Source organism: Capsicum annuum, unplaced genomic scaffold, assembly GCF_002878395.1.
Source record: "Capsicum annuum cultivar UCD-10X-F1 unplaced genomic scaffold, UCD10Xv1.1 ctg2389, whole genome shotgun sequence".
Taxonomy (NCBI): domain Eukaryota; kingdom Viridiplantae; phylum Streptophyta; class Magnoliopsida; order Solanales; family Solanaceae; genus Capsicum; species Capsicum annuum.
Genome location: NW_025830045.1, coordinates 235803 through 254004, shown reverse-complemented (window position 1 = coordinate 254004; position 18202 = coordinate 235803).

The window sequence follows — 18202 nt, the reverse complement described above, 5'->3', positions numbered from 1 at the left end:
AGATCACACATCTGTTGTAACATATGAGTGATCTATTGCAACATATAAAAATATATCACTCGTTTCTTAAAATAGATGATTGGTCTGTGCAACAAATCATACATCTATTACAACATGTGAGTGATCTGTTGGAACAGTTATCAACGATCAATATTGTTTAGCTTTCTTCCAACAGAAGGGTCATCTAACACGAAAAATAAATGATCAGTTGGAAAAATCATGTCTTAGAAATGACTTGTTGGAATAGTTGATAGGATTTTATCCAACAGAAGGTTCATCTGTTGCATCAGATGATTAATTTGTTGTATTAGATTTTTAGGTTGACGGTTCCTCCATTGCATCAGATGGTAAATCTGTTACATTAGATGGTTAATCTGTTGCATCAGATTTTTAATTGGATGGTTCCTCTGTTGCATTTGATGTTAAATCTATTGCATCATAAGGTTAATCTGTTACATCAAATTTTTAATTCAATGGTAAATCTATTGCATCAGATGGTTAATCTGTTGCATCAGATTCTTTGTTCGATGGTTAATCTGTTGCATCAAATTTTTTATTCGACGATTTCTCCGTTGCATTATACGATAAATTTGTTTCATCAAATGGTTAATTTGTTGCATCAGATGGTTAATCTGTTGCATCAAATGGTAAATCTGTTGTATTAGATGGATAATTTGTTGCATCAGATGGTTAATTTATTGCATCAGAAGGTTAATTTATTATAGAAAAAAATTAGTAGCACGATTTTATTTAATAGAACAACAACAATATCACCATTTTTATCAAAATAAGAACAAATTAACCCAGCAATGGGCACAACACCAAAAATACCAACATCGTTATTTTGTTTGTACAAACACAAACAACAAAAATCAAACTTAAAAATGAAAGAAATAATAAAAAATCATATTTCACTCAGCAAAGAGAAGAGAAGAAATACCAGAAACTAGGATTTTATTCAGACCGCATTTCAAATTAAAGTAACAAATATTGAAATAGTTCACCAATACTAGAAGTAAAGTTGGCTTAAGTTCCTGTTTTTCTTCAAAACTAAAAAGGCCATAATTTTTTACCAGTGAAAAAAAAGGAACGATGAAGAACTCGAAACTGTTGTGGCCGGAGAGCAAGGTTGTCACGTCGATTGCCGATTAAAAGTCAAAAAGGAACTTGAAGTTCAACTATTTATCGTCGGAGGTTGAAGTCGTCGGGGATTGAAAGAAAAAATTTGTTGAACTATTGGTTGGGAGAACCTGTCAAGAGAGAGGAGAGATGGTTGATTTGGAGAGGAGAGACGTGTCAGTTGATTTGTATTTTTGAAAAGATTAGAAATTTTAAAAAAAAAATAATTAAGTCTACAATTAACTTAATCAAGTTTTCTAATTATGTTTGACCCTTTAAGTTGGTCAATGTCACCAATACTTCATTCAAAACTTAAATGACACCTTTCCTTCAATTTTTTCTAGTAGCTACTGTACTTTACTACTACTAGTTTAATTGCGCGTGCCTCGCACGTGTAATATTTGATTTTCTAAAATTAAATAATTTTATCTATTGCGGAGATTTTTAATAAAGTGTAAAAGTTCAAATCACTTTTCAAAAATCTTTCACATTTTAATATAATAATATAAACATAAACATATAAACATATATGTTTTACCACTAAAAGTTTCAAGTAGTCGATGGATCATTACTTTTGCGTTTACCATATAATACCTCTTTCGCTTGTTGCCACAGGCTAAGACGCATTAATTTGATCCATATTTGTGTTATGATTATTTTTCTTTATATATATATATATATATATTTAAAATCTTTCCTTATTTTTAAAGTTAAATCTTTATAAAATAATTGATTACATTCTTATTACTTACTTAAAACTTTTAAAAATCTAGTACTTCTTAATTTTTTCTTATTCTAATAGTTTTATATTTATTTCTAGATTTTTCAAATCTTCTTAAAATCAAATATAGTTGATTTAGAATTCTTAAAACAATGAAAAAAGTATCAGCAACTCCTGACCCGTGACATAATTCTCTACCTCAATCCCAACTCTCGATCCTGACCCTGACTTTGACCCTAACCCTTAGCTCCCAACTCGAGACCCCACCACAAACTCCATTCCCAACAGAATCTTAGTTGAGACTCAACTTCCAAACCCTTCTTCGACTCTCAATCTCGAACCTAACTTTTAACCTTAACTCAAGTCTCTATCCCAATTTAGGATCCGGCTCTCAATCTTGACACCAGATTCAGTCCACAAATTCAATTCCTGACCTAACTTTGAGTCAAGACCCGAATCCTATTGTAATTAATTTTTCTTTATAACTAAATGAATAAAATTAATAATTGGTTAAAAATATATAAACAAGTAGCAAATTTCTAATCTACACGAGTTCTTTCTCCACGTAAAATTTCTAAAATTTAGGAGTATATTACAAATAAGAAAAGATTCCAAATCAAATTAAAAATTAGGAGTATATAACAAATAAGAAAAAATTTCTAAATCAAACATGAGTTATATACAAATACGTAACAAATTACAAATCACACAATTAGATTAAGGACATAATCAAAACAGCACGTAAAAGGCAATAATTTTAAACTAAAGGTAAAGGATCTGATCAAAAGCACTTAAGTTGGTATCATATGTAATAAGAGTATTAATACAAATCAATACTTTAAAGAAATACATATTGTTGACAAATACATACATACACACACGCGCGCGCGCCCGCACACACACACACACACATATATATATATGCAACTAAAAGAGGATCTCACCTCCAAAAAGATCTTGTGTTGGGGGTTTTGTGTTGCTTAGGCATGCCCATTGCCCGCATGAGTACAATGTAACCATTTATATAGATGATGATTTTTTTAAAGTACAGTTAACGACTCTTAAGTTCTTTCTATATGTTTTAGGATATTTTTAATCTCAGGACTCTTATATTTAGAGCCCGTTTGGATAAGATTAAAAAAATAGCTTTTTAGCTTAAGTTATTAAAAGCTTAAAATAAGTGTTTATAAATTAAGCAGATAAGTGTTTGAATAGAAGTGTTGAAACTGAAAAAAAGTTGTTGATGTGTTTGGTAAACAAGTGATGTTAAGCACTTTTTTCTTGTTAAAATGACTTAAATATCCTTAAAGTTGTTAACATTATAAATAAGGTGAATTATTTATAATTTTTAATTTAAAATAAAATTTTTGAACAAACCTTCGATTAATGATGGATTCGATGAAAACAAAGAAGAAAGATGAAGAGGAAATTGGAGGAAAGAGATGAAGCGAAGCGGCAAAGAGAAAAAGAAAAAAAAACTATACATTTAAGAGCTACAAGTTTAGGATATTGTTGGAATTAGAGGAAAATATAAGGGATAAAAAGGTAAATATTTTGGTCAAACCTAAAAGAATTTTAATCTAAAAAACAAAAAGTTGGGGTTACACAGCTTCTCACTTTTTGATTCTTTTAATCAGTTTTTAGTTTTTTTAAGCAATTTATAGTTTTACCAAACACCTTAAAAACTAAAAAAGAGATCAAAAGCTGGTTTGACCAGATTTTAATCCTATCCAAATGGGCTCTTAATGTATTTTACATATAGTTTAGGACTCTTAATTTCTTCTCTTATATGTTAGGACCTCTTTTATTTTAGGACTCATATGTTTTATGTATTTTAGGATTTTTAATTTTTTTTCATGTATTTATTTAGTTAGAATTCTTCCCCCAAAAGATCTCGTGTTTGAATTTTTTTATATTTTTAAACAGAGTACAAAAAAAAAAGTAATGGAGGGAGTAATTACTATGTTGTTTGCTTTAAGACTTCTCTAATTTTGTCTATTCACTTTATGGTGTAATTGGCGTAGTTGCATGGAAGAGTTTGAAGCTATTCTTACCAACCAAAATTGTTCTTTGAATTTATTTAACCCCTTTCACCTTAAGACTTCTCATGGTTGACATGAGCTCCTCCTTTGAACTTTTAATTACAGTTGTGGGTCACATTTTTGCATGAATTTTAATTTATTACCATATATTTAAGGATCTTTTTTATTTTAGGACTCGTATATTTTATGTATTTTACATAGTTTAGAACTCTTAATTTCTTTTCATATATTTTAGGACATCTTTTATTTTAAGGCCATATGTTTTATGTATTTAAGGATTTTTAATTTTTTCATGTATTTATTTAATTAGGATTCTTCCCATATATGTTAGAAGTCCTTAATTTAATAAAATAATAATTAGTAGAAAAGGGTGAAAATACGATTTTGTCTATTACGAAATCTTTTAATGAAAGGCAAAAAGTTCAATTCACTTTTCTAAGGGTCTTCATACTTTTAATATATTATAAATATAAATTATACAGATATATATATAAGGGAGGATCTCAAATTTTGATAGTCCTCCTAATGACTTTTTTAAGTTTTTTTGTATGAAATGAAATCATTACACATGGCAATTAAGAGTGTGTTTTTACATTTTTTTATTTTTGCCCTTAATTTTTTTATTAAGACCATTCCATTTGAGTTTCTATAACTAATTTATTCTTGTCAGTTGTTAGATTACTATTTAATTAGAATTTTCATTATTGCAAAATCAACAATCACTTTAGCTCAAGAAAAAGTTCAAGCTAACTTTTAATCTAAAATTAAAGTTTGCAATAATTTTTAATTACAACCTCATATTTCTTTTTTGATATTATTCAATTCTCAAAATATATAGAGTATCTCAAATTTTGATGGTTCTCACAAGAGTTTTTTTTTTTATATTTTAACTTTTTTGGTGAAAGAAAATTATTGCACGTGATAATTAATGGAGTATTTTTATTATATATTTTTATTTTTGACTTACAATTTTTGTTAAGACAATTCCATTTGATTTTATATAATTTATTTTTTCTTGCAACTTGTTTGATTACTATTTAGTTAAAACTCCATTCATTTTAAATCAACAATCACTTTAACTCAAAAAAAGAAAAATTCAAGCTAACTTTTAATATAATACTAAAGTTTGCAATAATTTTCAACTACAACCTCATAGTTCTTTTTAATAGTATTCAGTTCTCAAAATGTATATATTAAATACAAAAATATAATAAATAATATATTATATTTATTGTTTCTCTTAGTGGATATGAAAAAAGATAAAACAATAATTAAAATTGGACGAATAGGGCATCCTTGTAAGGGGCGTGTAAAAAATAAACATGATAAGTAAATGGACCGCATGGAGTAATCTATTATTGTAGTTTAATCATCATTTAATGTCGTTATAGATCATTGTTAGCTAATTTATATAAAGGCTCTAAATTGAGAGTATAATTAGTTTAGTATGAGCTTGAAGTCATTAAAATACTTTGTTTTAGATGATCCTATAAGATTATATATATATATATATATATATATATATATAAAATTATAAGTCTATTGTCTCTAAAATTATAAGTGAAATTAAAATTCAATAAATATCAAAATAAATTTATTTTAGTTATAACTAAGAAATTACATACTCACAAATTTTATAAGAATATCCATCTATTTATGATCTTCATCGAATCATAATTATTTCATATTCTAAATCATGTTATTATATAAAATATCAATTTACTTGTAGTCTTTGATATATTCTAATTCTCCGGTAATACTTTCTTCCTTACAAATAATGCTTTTATTTAAAACTATTCAATTATGTAATTAACAAATTTAATAATTATGAAAACTTATCAATAAACATGTTTACCATATCATTAGATTATATTGATTATAAAGTAAAAAGAAATGTATAATATAATTATATTTTAAATTAAAATCATTATTTGTAAACTTTGAGTTTGAGCCCGAACTTAGCAAGGGCCTCGTAAAACTAGTTCTACTTACTTACAAGGGATCCCTACTTATAAAGTGCAAAGAGCCCATCGAATTTGTAACAAAGAAAGCGTGTTGACCTGCTGCATGCTTTGGCGCAATTGCATTGGTCCTTTTCCTTGCCTCCAATTTTTTGTTTGTTTTAATTTGTCTGTCTTATTTTTTAAAATTTGTTATATATGTCAAAAAAATATATAAAAAATATTATAAATCACAATAATTAACAACTAAAAAAATTAAAAGATATAAAATATTTTGTTGACTTTCAAAATTATATCAGTGCCACTTAAATTGAAATAGAAAAAAAAGTGTTATAAATCACAATAAATAAAATCTTAAATTATTTTTAAAATATAATTGGCTATCAATGACACAAAAATTTGTAACTTAAATTATTTTTAAAATATAATTGAGTATCAATGACACAAAAGTTTGAACAAAGAGAGTAACATATATTATTTAAAAATTGCATAAAAAGCATTATAAATTACAACAGCGAACAACTTAAAATATCTATAAACATATAAAAAATATGATTGATTATCTAAATTTTATTTGTGTCACGTAAATTGAAATAAAAAATAACATATATTGAGTCTATGCTAGTACGAGTCGGCCGATATCTAGTATTATATATAAGAGAGAATAACAATTTTTGATAGTCCTCACAAGGCTACTTTTGTAATTCCAATTTGTTTGTTTGTCCAGTAAAATTATGACATGTAGTTGATAAAGATAAACCTAATTTGTTTCTTTGTTTGTCAAACGGAACTTTGTATGTGGTGTGTCATGATATGAGAAATCATTATTAAGTTTTTCCTTGAATTTTTAATTATTTAACTAATTCTTTAATTAAAAAAAAAGAAATAAGGAGAAAATTACAATTCGGACTGTCAATCAATTAAATTATTCAAATTTTTCCTGTTATTTTGCTAATTGATCAATCTTCTAACTAACTGTATAAGATTATAATTATTTCTGATGAATTGAAGGTGGTTTTCAATATTTTTAAATTATTTTTTTATGAATTGAATAAAAAAAAATTATGGACAAATTTATCTTGCTTTTGAAATGATCAATACAGTATTTCAAATATTAAAAGTTGAAATTATTGATAAAGTTAAAAATGAAAGTAGTGGTATCAATTAAGATGAATTTATTTTTTAAATATCTTTATTGATTAACTGAAAATTAATATTCTTAAGCATAAAGTATTTACAAAGAATTAATAGATTCTCGAAGTTCATTCTGATGAATTTAGATTTTTCTCATAATTTAATGTAAAACTAAGCTTAAATTACTATATCAACTCGCATAATTTCTTGCCACATAAAAATTACGAATAAAATTAAGACTTAATAAGTATTTGGAGAAATATATTTCTATCTATAGTTATAGAATATATCTACATCTACAATATATTAAAAGTGTGAAGATACTTAGAAAAGTAATTCAAATCTTTTGTCCTTCATTAAAATACTCCGCAATAGACAAAATTATTTTTTCACCTTTCTTCTTAAAACTTTATAATTTTTAAAATTAAAAAGTCCTAATTATGATAAGGGAAAATAACAACAAACTCCGTGTATTTCCACAATTATGATAAGGGGAAAATATCTTTAAAAATAAAAGAATAATAAAATATGCAGGAGAAAAATATATGATAAAAAATATCTTTACATACAATTTGATTCCATTCTGATAACACAAAGCAAACAACTTTTATATATAAATAAAACAACAAGAAGTTTTGAGAAAAAAATTAGTCGTCTCACTTCGTTGCTTTTATTCTTTTTAAACTAATGGTTTTTTTTCTTTTTGCATATTTGTCTTTAAATTTTATATACATTGTTGCACTTTTTCTTGTCTTCATTTTTCGATCTGAGCTAATGGTTATTTCTAATTTTTTTGTAGGTTATTATCTTTTTGTCCTAGCACTGGTCAACTCTTTCAGGTATATTTGTTTTGCATAAAATTTGTTACTTTAATTAATTTGTACGGACCGCAATTTATATTTTTCGTATATTGAAGTTTTTTTTGGGTTGTTTGACATGCATAATATAACTTTCTCTCCAAAACTATGTTAAAGATTAGACATATAAATAACAAAAGTAAAAAATTGAATACAATAAGAACCAACCCAAGAAAAAAAAAATGACATACTATTTAATCAGGATATTTTTCTTTAATTGAAATTTTTTTTGTTTGACATGAATAATATAAATTTTTCTCTAAAAAAATATTATTAGTATTATTATTTTTTATAATAATCTACAATATATTAAAAGTGTGAACCCTTAGAAATGTGATTCAAACTTTTTATCTTTCATTAAAATACTCTGCAATAGACAAAATCATCTTTTCATTTTTTTCTCTTAAATTTTTATTTATTTAGCTTTATAATTTTTTAAATTAATGAATGCTAAATATGATAAGAAAAAAATATTTTTAAAAATAAGAGAGTCTTAAAATACCTGACAGAAGAAAAGTATATGATAAAAAATATTAAAAAATCCTAAAACTTTAGGTTTACATACAATTTGATTTCATTTCGATAACATAAAGCAAACAACTTTTATATATAGATAAAACAACACAACTTTTGAAAAAAAAATAAAAAATGGGCTGTCTCACTTCTTTGCTTTTATTCTTTTTAAACTAATGATTTTTTTAATTCTTTGGGCCTATTTGCCTTTTCACTTTTGAGAAAAATTAACTAAATAAACTTATTAGATTATTTATTATAAGTTATAGCAAAAATTTTTAGTTTTCAAGTTATAGCAACTTTTGTTTTTAAAAAAGTAGTTAAAAATGATTTTTTCGTTTTTTAAAAAATACAAAAAGTAACTACTGAAAATAAAAATAAAGATTTAATACTACTTATATACAATATTCCTTCCTTAAATGTAGTTAACTTTAATTATTGATATTAGTCCACCCCCTAATCCCTCTAACCGTTTTTCTTTTTTCCTATTTTAATGCTTCCATTAAAAGTTTTCATCTTCATATACTATCTTCTTTTTCTACACGATTTACTTTTTTCAGTAAACCAAATTCGTAATTTCCGTTTCTTTTATGCAACTACTGAGAATTATTTTGTGAAATAAAAGCAAACATAAGTAATTCTTGTGTTATAAAAATATGAATTTTGATAATTTGCATTCAATCATGATACGTCATGGAGGGAGATGGGATTCGTCGGGTATATTACATTATTTAGTAAATTGATATTTTGCAATCAAACGTATTTAAAGAATTAAATAATTATTTATGTGTTTCTTAAATTCTTTATTGTTAAAATGTTGAATTAAAGTATTGTTCCAACTACATTAACATATAAACGGTTTCTTCTTCCAAAAATAATATTCAATCTGTGATTTCATGATTCGACCATGTTTCATACAGTAATCGTTTTCCATAATGTTATTCTAATTGCTTTGAGTAGAACAATTTTGATATAATATTTATTTTGCTGTATTATTTTATGTATGTTTTTTATATGCTGAAATTATGAAATATAGTATGTTGAAATTATGAATTTTCATATTTTCAAATTATGAAATTTCAAATAATTCCTACTAATGAACTATCTAATATGTTTACAAGGAGACCTAAATATTTTGCTATAGATGAGATTATATAAGATGCAGATTCAAAGTATAGAGGATTGGTTAATGCAATATCAAAACAGCTGAAAATTGACATTACGTGAATTCAAATTGAGATTAAGTTTTTGATAAGTGATACATGTCCACCAATGCTCATACACAATGACATGGGAGAAATGGTGTATTTAGATCAAAAAAGTAGTATTATCAATTTTGTTGTTAAATATCTATTGTATATGAAAACAAAATATATAATAATGAATATTAATAAAAATACTGAACAATCTGTTATTTGTGCTGATATATAAGATTCGACATACAAATGATGTATTCTTATTACTGTTTTTAGTGTATGAAACTATATAGTATACAATACAATATCCATGAATTGTTTAATAACTTACGTTGAAACTAGTTTATATACTCATTTCATACTTAAGTAATACTTTTTTTGTGTTCTCAATTTATTAAGTTAATATTAAAATTGATATTGATGCATTTTCGAATATATCATATTTGTATTGAATGAGTTTTATGAATGTGACAATAGATAAGAAAAATTATATTTTCTTTTACATAACCATTTTAGTGTATGTAATGGATATTACATGAAAAACTATCACCGTAAATATTAAAAATAAATTAATTGATAATCATTTGATGTCAAATAATTTTTTGTTGCAATAAAAAATAAGGCATAATACATAAATATGACCCTAAACTTGACACCAAATTATATCTTTGACCTTAAACTTTGACAGTGCACAAATATGCACTTTAACTATTCAAAACTGTACAAATATGACCTCCGATCCTACGTGGCAAAACGCATGTTCAACACACAAAATTGGGCGCATCCAGCTTAAAATCTAAGGGTATAATACATAAATATGACCCTAAACATGACACCAAATTATAACTACCTTAAACTTTGACAATTCATAAATATGACCTTTAACTATTCAAAACTGCACAAATATGACCTTTAAATGACTTTTCACTATTATTTTTTATTATTTTCTGCTCAAAGATGAAAATGACATCTAATTTCTTTTGTCATTGCGGAAAAAAAAGCAATATTGAAGATTTATTAATTAGGTGGGTCAGCCTCATACGAAAAAATCGCGCGGATATATATATATATATATATTATAAAGCAAAGGACAAATTTATGTTATATAATATATCTAAATATAATTTATTTAAATATTAAATTAAAGATGAAATTATACTAATAATAAAAAAAATTATAGTTTTAAGAAAACGTTATTAAATTAACATTATTAAGGATAATAGCAGTAGTAGTATATTAAATTAACGTTATTAAAATGTAACATTATCAAAACGTTATTACATTAACGCAGGGGTGGACCTACATGGTTGCCATGGGATTCACCGAACCCCCTCGGTAAAAAAATTACGTTGTATAAATAAGGTAGAAAATCTATATTTATGTACGTATATTAATGTTGAACCACATAAAACAAGGTACTTAGATAGCCCAGTGGTATTATTTGCTCTTCTTGGGCACTTCCTTCAGCCTACTGTGCGGGTTCGATCCCTGCTTTTTCTTTTTTAATTAAAAAAAAGCTAGGTAACACAAAAAGCAAAACTTTGACAGTGCACAAATATGACCTTTAACTATTCAAAACTGCACAAATATGACCTCCTTCCAAGTAAGCCCTTTTAACGATATGGCATCGTGTGATTGGATTAATTTTTTACGTAGGCATGAGTGAAACTCACGCATGGGGTTTCAAAATTAGAGGTCATATTTGTTCAGGTTTTGAATAGTTAAAGGTCTTATTTGTGCACTATCAAAGTTTAAGGTCAAAGTTATAATTTAGTGTCAAGTTTAGGGTCATATTTATGTATTATGCCAAAAAATAATTAGTATTAACCATGATTGATATTGGTGTTTGTTTTCTGGCAGAAGAAGATATAGAACATTATATAGATAGTATGTTAAATACCAAATTAAACTTTGTTCATACCAACAATCTTATAAAGATAACGAGTAATGAGCACCAATAAACATCAAAATACAATATTCATGTCAAATGTTACTAATTGCAGAATCGAAAAATGTATAATTTGATGTAGTTGATATCAAATTTAATACCATCTGATGTGACTTAGTTCATATCAATTTCATTCAACGATATAAAATACGAAACAAATGATAAAGTAGTATGACATTATATAAATACTACTTAAATACAAAAAATAAATCTTATTCATACCAACAATCTTAGAAAAACAAACAATAATGAGCACCAAATATTTAAATCAAATTATTAACTATCTTAGAAAAACAAACAGTAAATAGAAAAATGATATAATATCAATTTTATACCAATTTAATACAGAAAAAAATTAAAATCAAATTATATTAACTTTACAAACTTTTCTTGATTTCTTCGTATCAACCTTCTTATCATCAACTTTGTCAACACTCACATTGGCTTTGGACCTTCTAACTCTAGCATTTTCACGATTTTTCATTTTTGATTTCTTGTTTTATGAGCGGGAATTTCATCTTCAAAATCAGAATCTGAAACTTATTCAACAACCTTTTTTTCTCTGATCAACCATCTTATATTCTGGAACAACAACCTTTTTTGACGCTAAATAGCTTTGCATGTTGAGTTGCGGCTGCTTCAAGGATGGTGAATTTTTTGAAAAAATGATTTTGAATTAAAACCAATCCTTTAAGTCGCACTTCCATAATACATGCATACAAGAAAAACATGAAAAATTATAGAAGAAAGTTAAAGAGTAAAGATTTCTTGTGTATGAATATTGATAATGATATACCCAAAAACATGAAAAATTGTAGAAGAGAGTAAAAAGAAGGAAAAAAGAAGGAAAAAAGGGTAAAGAGTTAAGACTTCTATTGGTAATGAAATACCGTAAAAGGTAAAAAAGTATAGAAATAAGTAAATTATTTAAATTAATAAAAAGTAAAAAATTAATTCTTAATTTTAAAAAATATCTTTACCATATATGACTCCTTAAATTTTGAAGAAATTTTAATACTTAATTATTAAAAAAAAAAATCATTGATACCAATAATATAACTCGTCATAATTATTCAAAGCTTTAATTAAAAGTGATAAATGTTAAATGCTAAAAATAAGAAAATAATAAACATTAGAAAATTAATTTTCGTATATTTAATTAAAATAGATTTTTCTAAAAAGTTGTTATAGCTTGTAATTATTTCTTTAGTCTAGTAATTATTGAAAAGTTTTACTATAACTTGTAATTCACAAGATAATAAGTCTATTTAGGATAATTTTCACATTTTATATACATTTTTGCACTTTTTCTTTTGGGAAAATTAACTATATAAACTTATTAGATTGTTTATTACAAGTTATAGCAAAAAAAATTATTTTTCAAGTTATAGCAACTTTAATTTAAAAAAAATAATTTAAAAAGTTTTTTTTGTTTTTTTTTAAATACAAAAAATTAAGTACTGAAAAGAAAAATAAAGATTTAATACAACTAATATACAATAGTCCTTCCTTAAATGTAGTTAACCTTAAATACTGATATTAATCCACCCCCAAGTCTCTCTTATTGTTTTTATTTTCTCCTATTTTAATGCTTGCATTAAGAGTTTTCATATTCATACACTATCTTTCTTTTTGTACACGATTAAATTCTGCCAGTAAACGAAAAAACGTAATTTTGATTTCTTTGAACAAACTGCGGAGGATTATTGTTTGAAAGAAAAGCAAAAATAAGTATTTCTTGTGATATAAAAATATGAATTCTGGTATTTTGCATTCAATCATGATACGTCATGGAGTGAGATGGGATTCATCAGGTATGTTAAATTATTTATAAAAATGGAAATTTTGCATTCAAACGAATTTTAAATTTTTTTATTATGTGTTTCTTCAATTCTTTATTGTTACATTATTGAATTTTATATAATATGATGATGATTCGGATTTTTGTATATTTATCAATTACATGAAAAGTAAAATTATTGTTTAAACAGGACTACCAAGGGACTTTGGTATTGATGGAATTATGTATGATGCAACTACAAACTACAAAGGACTAATAGAAGCAATAGTAACACAGCTAATGATAGATGCAACTTCAAATACACTAGAAATAAGATACATAATAAGTGATAGATGTCCAACTATGGTCATACACAATGACACAAGTGTGAAAGTCTATCTGAAACAAAAGAAAACAGTTGCTAATTTTTTCTTTTAATATCCATTGTACGTTATAACTATAGATACATCGGAAGATCAAATTCATCCAAACGAAGGAGTAATTGTTTGTGTTGAAAAATAGAGTTGTACCTAAAAATTTCGAAATGAAGAAAGTTATTTTCAAATGATTGTGTTCTTTGATCGGCTTAAGTCCAGATTTTGAAAAAGTTGAAGAAGAACGTGTGAAAATAATTTATGATATAATGAATATCAACATAGCTATAAAACAGACTTACAAGGATAAACAAACACTGGCTAATGTTATGGAGTTGTACACATTTGTGAAACAGTTCTCGTATCGCATTGAAAGGTCAAGCGCAAGCAGGTAACAACTATGGTGTTATTTGATGTTTGAAAATGTTGGTACATTTTTTTGTTTGTGTATTAAATCAAATATAATTGTTGAATGTAAATCAGATATCAGTTTTTTGTGGATTAAATAAAAAATATTTTTTTAAAATTTAAACAACTACTATTTAGTTTGTGTGGTGGAGGACTGTACTTGGTTTCTTCGTTCTTTCAGAATTAACAAATCAAAGATTTTTAAGATAAGAAAGTATTGTGACATTCATACATTCTCAAAGATGCAAGGCATCAAGGGATGGCAAAAGTGGTAGCTGGACTGATTTTAGGTAATTATGTGGACACCAATAGAATATACACTCCCAAAAATATTGTTTCTGATATGATGAGGGAGCATGAAGTTTCATTAAATTATCATCAGGCATGGCGTGCAAAAATCAAAGAAGTTAATATATTGTACAGTGATCCTACCGAGTCATATCAAAAGATATCAGGTTATTTATATATTTTGAAAAAGCATTATCTTGGATCTATTGTCAGTTGGGAGAAAAGTAAAGAAAATAGATTCTTGTATGCTTTTGTTGCTTTGGACGTTTTCATTCGGGGATGGAAATAGTGTAGGCCAATTGTTGTAGTAGATGGGGCAGCTCTAAAATCACTTTACGTTGAAACTATGTTGAATGCGAGCACGTTGGACCCAGGAGGTAATGTTTATTATTTTTTATATTCTTTTAAACGGAAATCATATTAGTATTATAGAGCATTGTATAATATTGGTATGTCTTATGTATGTTTTGTTAAAATTAATCAACCAGTATATTATATGAAGTATGTTATAAATGTAGGTCATATACTATTCCTTGCTTATGTTGTGGTTGATTTAGAAAATATCGCATCTTGAACTTGATTTTTTGATAAATTTAAGATTGTATTTGGTGAAAGATAAGGTATGTGTATAATGTCCGATAGAAATGAGAGCATTTGGAAGGTAACATCAATAGTATATCTCAATCTGTCACATCATGCTTGCATTTGACATTTCTGGTGCAACATAAAGGTAAACTTTCATAAGAATCTTGATGAATTGCATAAACTTTTTATTGCAATGACAAAGGTATATACTCTACAAAAATTTAAAGAGTTAGGTGGTATTTATTCAAAATTGGCTACCACAAATGGAAAAGGGTTCATTCTACTGTCAAACGGACTTGGACGATGACATCAACCATAGCAGAATCCGTCAACAACACCAACAGAATAACTAGAACATTACTCGTGGTTTCAACAATGAATTTTATGAGATTAATGGTTGAATCATGAAATGCAAAACAACATAAGAAGGCAAAAAACACGTTAACAGAGTTGACAGTTAAATATAATGATGTTTTGACAGATAATCATTTGCTTTCTCAGAGAATGATAGTAAGTCTTTTATCCATTACTTTATACATGACTTTAATTTTATGTTAATTGCTTTGTGTATTAAAGTTGCTTTTGAATGCAGGTAAAAGCATCAAATGAATTCTTGCATACTGTAATTAATGGAGCAAAAAGATTCATTGTTTATTTACGAAGCAGAAAGTGCAGCTGTGGAGAATTTCAATTGGATGAAATACCATGCTTTCATGCTATGCCTGCTATTACGTATAGAAACCAACATGGCGAGAACTATTGTTCACCTTACTATAACAACAAAAAATTCAGAGATACTTATGCTATACCATTTGAACCTTTTTTTTGTGAAAATACTTGAAAAATACCACGTGAAATGTTGGATGAAGTTGTATTACCACCTGATTTAAAAAGAGCTCCCAAAGACCATGTTATGAAAGATGGAAAACACCAAATTAAGACAAGTGTAAACGTTCAAAGATTACATGTAGTAATTGTCATCATGTGAGGCCCAGTAAAAAGACTTTCCACAAACATGCACCACCTGCTTAAGATCAAATCTGTGTTTCTTACTTTATTTTGACGTTACTATTTGTTAAAAAACGTTTATGTTCAATAAATTTCAATGTTAAAGATTTGTCCCGTTTTAAATAATTTGTGTTTATGAATATTTATTTTTATTGGTTTTAAATAATCAAATTCTTGAGAGTTGGTGAATTTCTTTTTCACTAATTATGACTGAATACACTAAATAAAATAGTTTTATCATGTATGTTTGCCTATAATGATGTATTATCTTTTATAATGTATTATGTTGGCTTATAATGGTGTCAAATATAATGGTGGCATATTTGTTTAAAATTATTTTGGTGCTGCACCTTGAATGTACCTAATCATGTATCATATGAAATCATTAAAAAGACATTGAATATACAACATAGATAATAAGAAGTAAAAATCAACTAACTGATAGTACACCATAACTTTAAAAATAATTACTAAAGTCAATTACTTAATAGTTGAACACGTATAACATGTTGCAAATCAAAAACTAACAACCTACTCCAGAAATGCACAGTAATGTACAGTAGTTGCAACTTGCTATGCAAGAATTGAAATGTTACAGCTACTTTAGCTCAGATGTAAAATCACTAGTGAATGTAATACCAATAACAAACAATGCTCAATGAACAACTTTTTCTCATGAATTTCAGAATAAAACCAACAAACACTATGTATAAATAGAATAATGCAACAAATTCCAGTATCAACTTCAAGCAGAAAATGCTACAATTTAAAAGAACTAATACAAATACAAGAATTGCCCTTCTTTTATGTGAATTAAAAACATTGTTGCTTTTACTTCATCACATCAATAATGTTCAACCAAACAGAATTAAAAAGCAATATAAAGTAATAAGAAAATTTTGGGTATCCTTGAAACCAGTAGAAAAGAACCTATTACTTTCAAATAACAAAACATCCATAAAAAATACAAGAACCAAACAAGAACGTCTACTGCAATCTTGTTTTATGACTGGTATTATCATGTCCTTGAACTTTCAAAACTACTTCCCTAGTTCTTTTGAAACCACCATACTTGCTAGTAACATTTTGAGTTGCCTCACTTTCACTGATTGCTCCATCATTCTGCTTCCGTCAGGCATTAATTCATAGTAGTACACTATATCTGAGTCGATGGTTGAAAACACCAAATAGTCTACTGGAGATATCAAATACTCCATATCTAAAAAACTCAACACAGGCACATACAAGCATACCACAGTTATTGAAAAATAAAAAATCAAAAAATTCACTGATAAAGCAACATATATATTAACATGAATAAATAAAAATACAATTTAATTATAACATACTTAGATTGAGGTCCCTGCTAGGGTGCATCCTTCACAATGACATACTCCAAGGATTCATTCATGAACTTATCAATGTATGCAGCTTCACTATGCCACTCAATATTTGAACCTTTTGTGTAAAAATTAGTGGAAATAAAAAATATAGGTATCATGGTAGAAAGATATCGAACATGATCTAAAACAATCTTGAAATTCACAGCACCTCCCATCATTGAATCATAAACATATAGATACCTATGTCTAATTCAAAAAATAATCAATATCCAATGAAATGACTCACTAACATTTACAGGAATGATGATAGTACCAATAGAGTCACAAAAAATATTGACAAACATTTTGTAACCCCTAATGTACTGACTAACATGGTGTTTAAGAGTGATACACCTCATGTCTTTATTCAAACTCAATCATTGTTGCCGGATTGAATGTGTCCAGTATATTTGACAAAGAAACCATTAGTAGTGATGTATGTAATCGGCTTCATCACATTGTACTTTAATTTTTTTTTTTCAAATAATAATTATCACATCTACATGCTGATTAAACAAAAACTATATTATAATAAAGTTAACACATAAACAACAAAACTGCACAATAGACTCTCAATCCTAATTTAATTCTGCATAATTTGTGTTTAGTTTCAATCTTAATGTAAGTCAACAAAACTGTGTTGATGTGGAATAAGTAAGCTTTAGCCTTCCGTTTGTCTTTTTGTCATTGTCTTAACAGTTAACACCAGTTGTATCATATAGTTGATAATAGGTTGCAGAGAAGTTAAACTTTAATTGGAATTATATCTTTTGTCAAGAATTATTTATGCTAGTCAAGACAAGCAATATCAGATTAGCCCTTCTATATATACAAAAATAACACAAAGCTACAACTTTATCTTCTAGAATTGCCCATGCGAAGACAC